The following is a 12,811-nucleotide window of genomic DNA, read 5'->3' as shown; positions in this document are numbered from 1 at the left end:
CGGGGCTCTCTGAAGTGCCGCCATGAGATAGGGCTATCTCTACTCATGAAGAAATGGAAGATCTCTAGCTCCTGTATCTTTGCGAAGGCCCGCCTTTTGCGGCGAGTAAGTCTCCTTCTCTCTCTCCTCGACTCCTGCTCTGTGATGGCTTCCAAGGCTCTCTGTATGCGGAGCCGTGAGCGTAGGGCTCTGCACTCGTCATCATACCATCTGTTCTGGGGCATAGTCCCAGATCTCGCAGGCTCTCCTGAGTGGACATGATGTGGGAGGCTCTGTAATGCAGCCGTGTGTAGGAGTGATGCTAGCTGGGCTGTAATGGTATCCATAGGTGCTAGGGGATCCATGAGTAGGAGCCCATCCTCTACTCTGCCAGTGTATATGTCTGCCATGTCATGTGTGAAGTAGATGGTAGTGTGTGGCGTCGGTATGTGGGGGGGCTGGTGATACCGGTGATGCGGCTAGTGAAAATGCCAAGTATGTATGATCTGCCCCAATAGGATGAGGTGGGATGGAGAATGAGGTGACAAGCTGTGATGCCTCCAAAGACCCCATAATGTAGTCTACCACTGTGCCTCCGGTCCGTGTACGACCCCCATGTGGGAAGCATGTCAGCCCTTCTGATCCTGACCACTGTAGCATCTCGTTATAAATAACGAGACGATGCCTGGCTCCCAAAGTGGTCCCCATAATGTCCTCTGTCTGGTCTAGTGTCCTCTGATGCCTGACTAGCCCCTATCTCCTCTGGATCCACAAGGTGGAGGATCTCCATGTCATCATAGTCATACACCTCACACTATCTGCTCTGTGTGTGGGCATTGAAGTCACCCGTAAGAAATACTTCCCCTAGTGTAGAATAATGCATAATCTCCTCTGACAGACAAGTGTATGGCGAGGCTCTTGTCTCCTCCTCCTGTGGCATGTCCTCTGTAGTGACATATGAGGATCCTGATGGAGGAAAGTAACATAGGGCTATGTATATAACCCTGTCCTGTGAGAGCTGTAAGCTGATCCACATGTATCTGGCCTTTGGATCTTTTGCTACCACTCTCAGTCTCCCCTGTAGCTCCCGTTTGAATAGAACTGCTACTCCCCCCGACCCTCTCGAGGTACCCTGGTGTGTGGTCCTCTTGTATGCTGACTCCCACTGGAATCCCTCTACTCGAGGTAGCCCTCTTTCTGGGCTTTGATGTGTCTTTGTGAGAAGTATGATGTCTCTCCCCACCATAACATGCTCCAGTCGTCCAGGCTGCACCCATAGTGAACCATTACAGTTCCATACTGCCATGTGTATCTCTGTCAGTGGCCTGGTCTATGTCCCATAGGCCCCAAACTGCTAATCCATGGGCCGGCTATCAATGATGACACGACCATCTTGATAGAAGGCCTTCTTGCCTTCTCTCCTCGCGTGTAAGACTCGTGGCATGCAAGCTCTCCTATGCTCTAGCTGCATCCTCGTGAGATCATCATCCAAGAAAATAGGAGCTCCCTCTAAGCCTCATAGTATGACCCTCTTCCTCATGAAGGTGACCCTCTCCGTCTCTCCTGCAAACTGTAGGATGAGGGCTCGCTTGCGTGTTGAGTCTTTCTCGGCTCTCCATGCTTTGGTGAAGGGGAGAGGGTCCTCTTCCCTGTAGCCTAGCTTCATGCATAGAAGCTGTCCATCTTTCTCGGGAGTGGAGTTGGGTGTCTCGGCTATACCTGTGACTCGAATGTTGAGGTGGTGGGCATGCCTCATCTTCTCCTCCTCAATGGTGGTGTGAATGATTTGATGTTCTTCCCTTTGAGTCTCCTCCCTCACTTCTTTGCGGATGTTCTTCTTCACCACCTCAACCCATCTTGTTTTGGAAAATCAATGACCAGAGATTGGGCCAAATCCCTCCATGAAGAAGCAATGGAATCTTCCTTTCTTGTAGTACATTGGGCATGTGAGAAGAGAGTTCTCCTTCCTCTCAACCACTAGTGGAGAGAGAAATTGCACGCCCCTCTTTTGGAGTTGGCGAGTAGAAGCTTGGGTGGGGGCTTGCTCTCTAAAAGGCTTGTGCTCTCTCTTGGAGGTCTCATGAGTGTGTGGTTCAACATGATGTGGGCTTGAAATGTATACTCTTTCTGGGGTTGCCCGACTCTCCCCTAGACGATAGGGGACCTAGCTGGGGTTGAGCGTCAGTCCAAGACCTTTGGTAAGAGCCCAAAAAGTCAATGATAGGGTATCAGTGATATCTCGTCTCTCAGCGTGCTGCCTTAGTAGTCTCTCTCTATGATGACCCAGCTCTTGTAAGTGTAGGCCACACACCACACGTCAGAGCCTTGAAGAATATCTTCAATGATAAGAGGCTCAAATCCCTCAGTGTAAGCATCACCATATCTTGTAGTAAACTTGGCATCTAAACCAGTATTGCGCTTCTCTCTCCCCATCACTACGTCTAAATTTGATGAAGGGAATGCGATGACTTCCGTGGTTGACCAATGACAATTCTCATGGCTTGGAAAATGTGTGTGTTGTGTGTGTGTGTGTGTGTGAGAGAGAGAGAGAGAGAGAGCGAGCATTACTTTTACTATTATAATTGATTACTATTCAACGAATGTAAACGAGCACATGATATATCAGCAACCGATTGTAAGAGACAAAGGAACTTGTGTCATTGTGACACATTGAAGCAACACCAATGATCAAACTTGTCTCCTCGTGGTGGAAATCAGGTGCCTATTCAAGCTGTCATGCCTCACCAAGGTCCTTGATTGCAATATTTTTTTTGGGTTTATTGCTACAAGCTACCTAGTAAATTTGAACCCTTTATTCCTTTACTCGTTCTTTTGACATCCTCTTCTAGCCTTGACCTAGGCTCTTCAACAATTTCACAGAGTGAAATATCAACACCTCACTCTTGGGGCATCCTTATTTGGCGATCATATTGGAGAATTTTCAAACAAAACATTGACAGAAGGAATTGTCATTGATGGACAATATAGATGGAAGAAGCATGATACTATAACCAGCTTGAAAACATTGATCGACTATTTCCAAAAGTTTTCTTGAAGTACAAGAATTTGATGTAGCTTTAAAAGAATTAATTAAGAAAAAATGCATCATAAGAAGGGAGACATAAATAGGATATGAAGTAATTACAATAGTTGTAGGATTTGAGAAGAAAAAGCAAGTTAGTGGACCTCAAGAAAAGAGAAGGGACCAAGTTTGGAGACAATTCATCAAGTCTCACAACATAAATATTCTCTTAGAAAAACCAAAGAAGCTAACTAGAAAGATAAACAAAAAAGAAAGAAAAAAGAAAAAGAAAAAAGAGAAGAGTTGGATTTTAAATTGAAAGTCATCACCAAGTAGTTAGCCAATTTAAACCAAAAGAAACTAGATCCATCTAGAAGGAACGAAAAATGGTATACGAGATGCAAAATAATGAGACGTGTCAACATTGAGTGCCTTATGATATTTGTCAGAAGCTGAAGCTGTGGCATTTTATTAACAACAAAGGCAATCTTCTATGCACGTTTTCACTCAAGACCAAGAGGAGACACTATCAAGGTGGATACAACAAGGCCAAGAAGAGATTATCAAGGTGGATATGACAGCTATAAGGGGCTAAATAGTCAAGGATATGTGAATAATCAAGGCTATAAGAGCATGGGATGACCATTAAGTTTGAAACGTTAAAAAAATGGATAATATGTGGTGGTGCAACAAAGATTTGCCCGATTTTGCAACTAGGTCAAGAAGCATCATAAAAGATTACTAAAACTCCAACAACTTAGTATAAAGAGCTTGAAGTAAATGTGGTGACCAAATCCAAGGGAGTGATCATTAAAGAAGAAAGATCTAAATAGTTGGAATTTTTATGGAGACATAATTTTGCATTAGTCCCTTTCAATGTGATCAATTCTTTGTCCAATGTTCTGTGGATGTTGAGGACTCTTGGTTTATGTAGGACTTGATGGTCTTCGACTTGTGGACTTTTTAGGGGGTTATGGTTTTGGAATTTTAGATAATATGACTCCCCTTTCAATTGAGGGCACAAGAGGGAGTGATGTTACCGTTTTTGGGATTTGTGAGATTTACAAGCATTTATTTGTATTTTATTAGATTTACATGCGTTTGAACAAACTTTAGGAATGGGAGGTTATCCAGGTCTAGATTCTGAGAATCATATACATGTTGGCGGATAAAGAAAAGAGAAAAACAAGTTGGGTATCAATGCTCCACCCTCGTATTGTATTGAGTAGTGATTAGTTGATGTTTGTATGGCCCATTATGAGGAGTCACCATGGTTTAGTAGCTTGGCATGGCACTGACTATGGCTGTAGACTTACATGATCTAGTTGTGGCCACCCCATGTATACAAGCTTATATGGATACATGGCCAGTCCCTTCTCCACATACTTATATAGATACATGGCCAGTCCCATCTCCACACACTTCTAGTCATCATTGCGAGTTTACTTTCTAGATTTTATTAGCATATAGCCAACATCTCAATAATTCCCGACCAACCATTGAGGTCCCATTCACAGGAGCATATAGATGTGCGAGCCTTTGCCATCTATTGCATCAGGTTAGTGTATCATATTAGAATAAAATAATATTCTCTATCTCTGTTATTGTGCAATTTGAGTTTAAAGTTTTGTGTTGTGAAATGAGTGTGGTGTGCATACACCACACGTTATATCATCGTACAAGGAAGACAAATGAGAAGGTAAAACTAGAAGCAGAATTAGCTCGAGAGAACACCTTAAGATTCTAACCAAAGCTAGATAAAGCCTCATAAGATCTAGATTCCAACCAAGAAGAAAGCTCAAATGTTGCTAATAAAATAACAATTTAGGGAAGATGAAATTGTAAGAAGAGGGAAAAGAAGAAACGAAAGGAGAAGAACAAAGTGTTAAAAAAGAGAGAACTATAGGATGGACAAAAATGACGAAAAACAAAAAAAGATGAAGTTGAAAGGACAAGGGGGAAAAAAAAAGAAATAGCAAGCATGCAAATTAAAAATTAAACCAACAAGCAAGGTAAAGGTTCTAAGAGTGAAATGGAAGAAGAAAATCTATTTTCCCATGTTAGCACCTCCTTAGGTAATTTTAGAGAGAGAAAGAGGCCACTTTTTTTTCTAGGAGCTCACGTTGAGTGTTTATTGTGAAAGAGGCCACATTTTAGAGAGAGAAAGAGACCACAGTTTTTTTCCAAGATCTCACACTGAGTGTTTATTGTGAACTAAAACATGAATTAGCAATCTCATCAGACTGTTTATTCCCATGTCAGCATCTTTTGTAATGCCACATGCCATTTAGATGCAGTCACACGGGTGATTTTAGAAAGAGAGAGGCCACATTTTGTTCACATAAGCTGACTACAAATGTTGTATTTTCCAGTGTAGGTGTTGCACTCTCTTTAAATGGCATCTCCAAAGAATTTCCTTGGCAAGAAATCCCAAACACAAGCACTAGGGAATTTCTATTGTAGTACACAAGCCACTGGGGAATTCGACTTCTAGTGCTTTCGACATGCCAAGCCCACAAACCATGTGAAGATGCAGGAGTGGATGACAAATGTTTGGAGTAAGATCAACCAGATAGCAGGAGGGGTTTTCATATAGAAAATATGAAGGATACTTACGTACCTAAGTTCTTATAGATGTACCATTATATTTATGGTATAAGAGATGTTGTTAACAATGAGTAAATATACCAAATGAAGTTTCTACTAGATCCACAAGAGGAGGAAGCATTGGATGAGTTTGATGAAGACATGACTATTGATGTGGATGCAGTTGTAGATAATATCGCAAACCATAATGCCAAGCAGGGGGCAACCAATGCTGTAACTAGAGATTGTAATGGAAGAGATCAAGTGGTAGGCCAAAGCATCATTGGCAAAGCTTTGATTGGTGTTGATGAAGGAGGGAAATAATCTTTCAGTACAGGTGTGGAAGAGAGCACAGACTTGAATCCTTTGAGTGGTGAGCAACAGCCACTATGCAAGGTGTTTTGAAACAAAATATTGAGGCATCTATAACCAGCAATGGAACTTCTATAGTCAACGAAGTAGAGATGATGTGTGCTACTTTTGACAAGGAGCCAAAGGAGAACAAGAAGGAGATGCTAGGAGAGTCAAGTGGGCTTGTAGACAAGGAGGCAAGGGAAAATGACAAGCAGATGCCAGGAGAGTCAAGTGGGAGATTGAAGACAAGCAGGAAGACGACAATGAGAAGGAGATTCCAAGAGAGTCAAGTGGGCTTGAAGACGAGCATGACAAGGACAACGTGCCTCTCCAACACATGGTTCATGGTGTGGCCATTAAGTCAGCAAAGTCACCTATTTTTTTTTGCATCAAAGACACCCAAAACAAAACCACCCAGGCCCTCTATGGTAAAGACTAGGCCTCATTCACGATATGTTTTGTAAAGTTTGCGGGCATGTTTGCTATCCATGTGGGTTGATGACAAGTGTCATGTGGGATGCTTCCTAGTATGTAACTCTTTCCCCCCCTTCAACCTGCATTGTTTCTCATCATGATGCACTAATTAAAAAATTCCTTTTATAAAACTTTGCTTTGTATTTTGTATAAATGGTCTTTGAACAAGTCAATCACCAAACATGGTAATGCCAAGAAAGTTGCTGATTTTCAATGTAGCTTTTAAAGTATTAGTATAGTGGAGCACCAGATTCTCACAAAGGGCATGTCTATAAATGTGGAGGACATGTGGTGTCTTTTAGACCAGGGCTGATATAGTTTCTTTCAGAATTGCTGAATACCATTGAGGTTGCAATTTGGTCCTCTATGAGAGATGTCAACTTGTGGCCTCTTGTTGAACTTATAAAAAAAGGGTACAGTTTGCAAGGGTTTGGCAATGCCGAGTTCAAGTTCATTTTTTTGCAAGGTAGGTGAAAGGCACACACATCCAAGTTGCCCTTCGGACCTGCTTTTCTTGAAGCCATTTGCAGTGTTGGTTGAGTTTCATATTTCTTTTCATCCAAGGCACACTTTTTTGGTGGACAACAATGCTTGCTCAATCCAAAACATACTAGTATATCTCCAAGCAGTTATGAAGGGCAGGTTGATGATAATGAGTTGATGAAATGTGTGCTGTTGTACTTGAGGGTGTTGTTCACTCATACACTGGGACTATTCTAGAGTTTCTAGAGAGATACAATTATGCTCAAGTTGTGGAGACTATTCCATTGTGTTGTCCACTCATATTGGGACTATTCCAGAGTTTCTAGAGAGATACAATTATGCTCAAATTGCGGAGGCAATTACTTGTTTTGGTCCACGCACAATGTTGAAGGAAGCTATGTTTAAAGTCAAGGACTGGCAGACACCTGAGGGATGAGACATTCTGCTAGAGCTGTTTGAGGATCCCTTGCCATGCACATGGGAGGAGGGTGATGATAGACTCTTAAAGTTGCCCCACTACCAAAGAAGCGACCGTTGCTCATAATACACTTTGAGAGAAGAACGTGTTTTGACTTTGGAACACTTCATGATATGTTGCAGCATAGTCCTTATTGTTATTATAGCGTAGTATAGACTTAGGAAGATTACCATAAATCATAGCATTTTGGTGCAAAGTCTTTTTGCAGGCTAGCGATATAACCCATGATTTACTGCTTGTTTTGCAATTATATATATGTACAAAGAGTGATGTAATCCAATCACACAGTAATATAAATGCCATGATTATGATAGTTTTTGTGTCCTATATGGTATACAAGTGGTGCTTTGAAGTGAATTTAAGTATTGTTTTACAAGTAATTTCTATCCTGTATGGTATGCAAGAGGATGAAAGTTGAGCTTTTCAAGTTGATGTAAGTACTGATTCAAAAGTGGGGTTAAGTATTGGTTAAAAGTGGCTTTAAGAAATGGTATGGTGCAAGGGAAAAAGTTTAGTTTTTATTATGATCTACCCAGCTTACAAGAGTGGACAACTGTACTGTTGTTCCAAGGGACAACAAATGTTACTTGCATTAGAAAGGTAGGTTACATCGACAACCAAGTAGTGCCATGCACTTAAGGGGTTAAACAATATTTCACTCGCTTTCAATAACTCTAAGTTACAAGATAGTGTCGTGCACTTCAGGGGGTAAACAATAAAGCACTTTATAACCCTTAACTTTGTGCTGCACTCGCATCATAGAGAACTTGATTTGCAAGCACATCATCAGCATGTACAATTGCTGTTGGCACATTTTTTTAATAGAACATAACTGCTATGGCTTGAAAGTAGTTTTTGGCAATACACGCTGTGGATAACTTCGTCCCAGGTTTGAAGACATTCCCCTAGCCATCCTTCACCTGCTTCTCTAGTACCATCTTTGCTGTCTTATAGAGGACAATGTAGTAGTCCTCGTTCTCTACATTCATAGGTGCGGAGAGCACTATAAAATTGTCACCCATCTACACCATATCTGCCAAAGCACTTCGTCATATGACAGTATAGGGCATCATCTTCCATGTGAGGGAATCAATAGTAGGTGCTTTTATGGAGTCTAGCTTCTTCATTGTCCATGAGCTTGCATGTGTCAGCGCTACATACTTGTCCCATTCATCATCCATGCAAAACAAATAAAAGCATGAGAGAGTCCTGAACAAAACTTGGGTGGTATCCTTCATGTTGAAAACCGAGTATAGTATGTGTGCTACGCATCCCCTTGATTGTGTTGCAAGACCATGCATTACTATGGTCCACATCACCTAACTTGACTTCTACAAACCGTCTCGTCATCGCCCATCTTCCATGTGAGCCACTGAACAACATCATGTGCATTTTGTAACTTTTCACCATTGGCGTCAAGCTGTTCTACAATAAGTGCACACTTTATGACTTCTCTTGCCCCGTCATGTTCGCCCTTACCATGCTCACTCCCAAAATAGTTCCAACACATGCGAACACCTATCGAAGACAAGTACCTGTAAATGTAGTGAGTTCATAGCATGGTGTTAAAACAATGAATTCTATGTTTCATTACTGTAGAAAGCAATTGGAGTGTTGAAGAGACATGGCATGTAGAGGGTGTTACTGGCCTATGAAGTAGAAAGGCCGAGCCACTTTGAACTGCAACACTACCATCCGACCAAACCCAATGACATATGAAGGAGAAACCTTTTTAAATCAACCACTTGTGATGTTGTAAGAGACAATGCTGCACAAATAAAGTGTCATGTTGCTTGTCATCAGAGATATAGAAGATGGAATGCTTCTATATTTTACCATTTTTCTTCCAGTACCATATATGTACAAGAATGGTGCATTGATCGCGATGCCAATGCATTGATTGAATTTCATTCTAAATCTTGAAGTTGTAATTCTAAACAAAATCAATGATAGAAACCACTACATCACAGGGAAGTGGTGGATGCATTCTTTGAATTGTGCATGCTGCCAATGACTGCGAAAATTATGGGTGATGAAGATCTTCCAATGGTCTTTGAACTACTTTATGATGACTGATGGAACGGTCTCCTTGTACACCAGCTTGATTCTCTTCTTGATGTCACCTCCTTATTTTTTTCTGTGACGTACTCATATGCCTTCCACCTAATCGGATCACTAACATCATTCATCTCGCGTGGCAAAATGGAGGCTCGGGGCAATGTCCACATTTACCCATCAAGAACTGTAGATTGTGTCAAGCACTGTAGATTGTTCCATTCTGATGATGACTCCTTTGGACACACCGCAGATCTCCAAAGTTGTGTGAGTGACTTGTAAGTGGTGGTGTTTGCTGAGCACTCTACTTGCGTGTCCCCGTAGGCCTACACAACAATGTCCACATTTACCCATCAAGAACTGTAGATTGTGTCAAGCACTGTAGATTGTTCCATTCTGATGATGACTCCTTTGGACACACCGATAAGGAGATCAAGCTCACCCAATCCCCTGTATTCTTATCACTCTTGAGTAGAGGGAACTTGACAAAATGGAAGTGACAGTATTATACTATGCTTCATGTAGTGGGATCATGTAGCTTGCGTGGCCGATTAGGAGGATCACAATTTGTACATTGGGAGGGATGATAAAACTAGAATTTCTCTTTCTTTAAACATGTATTATGTTGTAGGGGGGTGTTCCATTTCTAGTACATGCTATTTGCCGCCATGGCGAGAATCTTATCAAGGTTACTCAACACTTCCCCAAGGGGGAGGAATGGAGGGAACGAAAGGAAGAGGGGCATGGATAGGCTAAAGGCTAAAGAGAAGTTGAGATTAAGAGATGTGCCTAGAGTGAGGTGGTTGAGGGTCTGGTGCATGATGGATTCTACATGATGGATAGGCTAACGGCTAAAGAGAAGTTGAGATTAAGAGATGTGCCTAGAGTGAGGTGGTTGAGGGTCTGGTGCATGATGGATTCTACATGGAGCTGGTATTGTTGTTTGGCATAGTATTCTCCTTCTTCCATGCCTCCTTGATTTTTTTTTTGTCAAAGTTGCAAATTGAACAAAAGAGAGATTTGGCTTCAGTGAGCTCTAGAGTGTCAATTTAAGCTAAATTTATAGAAGGGGTTTTTAAAAATCAAATTTAAGCTAAATTTATAGAAGGGGTTTTAAAAAATCAAATTTGGAAAAAACCCCGTAAGTCCATAAAGAAAAAGTGATAATTTTATTCATGAAAAATTCATAGGTAAAGGGTTTTTTAATACCCCTTGAACGCACGTGGTGATACATAGGGTTTCTAAGTGGTGCACCCCCCCAAGGTGGTGCCCCTAAAGTTAGTCTGTGGCTTTGCTATATTTGAAAGATGTAGGGCTTCCTTGCAAGTGTGTTAGAGGTTAGAAATGCAAGTATTTTGCATAAGTATTCTTAGGTACTTTGGTAGATTGGGTGTAATTGATTTATGAGTCTATGTGTATGCTTTAGCCTAAGGTGGTAGATTGGGTGTAATTGATTTATGAGTCTATGTGTTAACTTTAGCCTAAGGTGGTAGAGTGTGCACATTATGGACTAATAGTATCATGAAACATGGGTTGGACACATGGCTCACATGCATGAGCCTTCTTTTGTTTATGTGGATGTATTTGGTTCTACCTTTGAGATAATGCAAGCTTTATTAGGTCTGCCACATATCTTGTATTAATGGTGCTTCTCTCTCTCTCTCTCTCTCTCTCTCTCTCTCTCTCTCTCTCTCTCTCTCTCTCTCTCTCCATGACGGTTATTCTTTTGTGAGTTCATGCCATTGGTCATCATGAGATTTGGTTCTATCTTATCCATGTGAGTGTGCCATAGAAGCCACATCCTTCCCTCCTTTATGTGAGAGGAAGGATCCTAGTGTCATCTAGATTTTGTGAGGTTTATGTTTGATAGCCCGCACATATGGTTAATGTTTATGATAGCCTACGTTAAAATTAATGCTCTGATACTAAAGGAAGAGTGTTAATTTTAACACTATGAAACACACCAAGTAAGAGTCCACCTACCTATGTATCCACCTAAGACCAACACTCACTTGGTAGCATCCATAGCTCTGCAACAAGCACTACATATACAAAGCATTGTGGCCACAATCAATAAATAAAATGACTAGGGGCTCGTGGGGCTAACTCTTGCCACCCAACCGTAGGCTCCAAACTACATGTAGTGGTAAGCTAATCACCGAGCTAGAGAGACCAACACGGTCTTGGCAAAGCACATGCCCACAAAGCATGCATGCCCCCCATACCACGTTCCCCCAATCATCATCACGACTGTCTCACTAGCACTACTAACCAATTGGCTAACCACTAGTAGTTGTTGGGAACCTTGGGATGCCCCAATCCCAAGGTAGAGCTCCCATAGCCCTCACGACTGTCACTGGCACTACTAACAAATTGCCTAGTGGTTGGGACCCCTGGGATGCCCCAATGCCAAGGTAGAGCTCCCACATTGTGAGTGCCCATATCCGAATTATATAGCCACAATGACTAGTTCACATTGCTATAAGAAATGTTTGATTTGCCTCTAGCACTAGCCTAAAGGGAGTTACGATGTAGAGCTAGCTAATACCCCTACATTCATCATGATGAGGGTAAATCGTTAATTTAATTTAAATTTTTTTGGGACCAATAATATTTATTTATATTAACTGTTCAAAATCAGGCATATCAACCCCAAAGACTCGACTATCTACTCCTTTTTAATCTCATTCAGGATTTTACAAAGAAATTCCCATCTTTCATCCTCACACAAGAAACTAGACTGATCCCACGAGATCTGATACCCTAGTAATAAGCAAGCCTCCATCATATAAGAACTAATATTTTTTTAATCAAGAGTTAATTATCTTGCTTTTTAACTATGGATTTGGCAGTTTGTTTTGATCATCCTAGATCTACGTTTTTAAAGTTAAGCTAATTTGTATACACTTGTTGTGTGTTCAGGTAGCATGTATGAATTGGATGTCTGTAATAAACACTCTGCATTTTGTGACTAATGTTAGTTTAACAACAGTTACTATAAAAGAATGCAAGCTCTGCATATAGAGAATGTTAACTTTGTATGCATATAAAGGCTGTTTAGGGTAGGCTCCACAAACCAAATTTAAACATGAAGCCTTAAAGAGAGAGCTTATGCATTTTCATTGCTTAAAATTTCCGACAAAAAGTGTGTGCAATGCAATTTTGGGGTGAGTTTTTTTTTCATGCTTAAATAGTTCGAAAAAAAAAGACAATGAAGGGGCTTATGCTTGGTCGTGTACTATCTGAGAAATGCCAATTTTTGTTTTATTTTTTTTCCCGCAAACCCATCCAAAAAATTTTTGGGGGGTTTTTTTTCCCGCTGGGCACCCTTCCACGATCTCGCCATGTTTTCGAGACTTCTTTTCCTTTGCTTTCCTCAA

Source organism: Cibotium barometz, chromosome 1, assembly GCF_041138505.1.
Source record: "Cibotium barometz isolate CiBa-2024 chromosome 1, ASM4113850v1, whole genome shotgun sequence".
Lineage (NCBI taxonomy): Eukaryota > Viridiplantae > Streptophyta > Polypodiopsida > Cyatheales > Cibotiaceae > Cibotium > Cibotium barometz.
The sequence above is the reverse complement of the archived record's forward strand: the minus strand, read 5'-3'. Positions refer to the sequence as shown.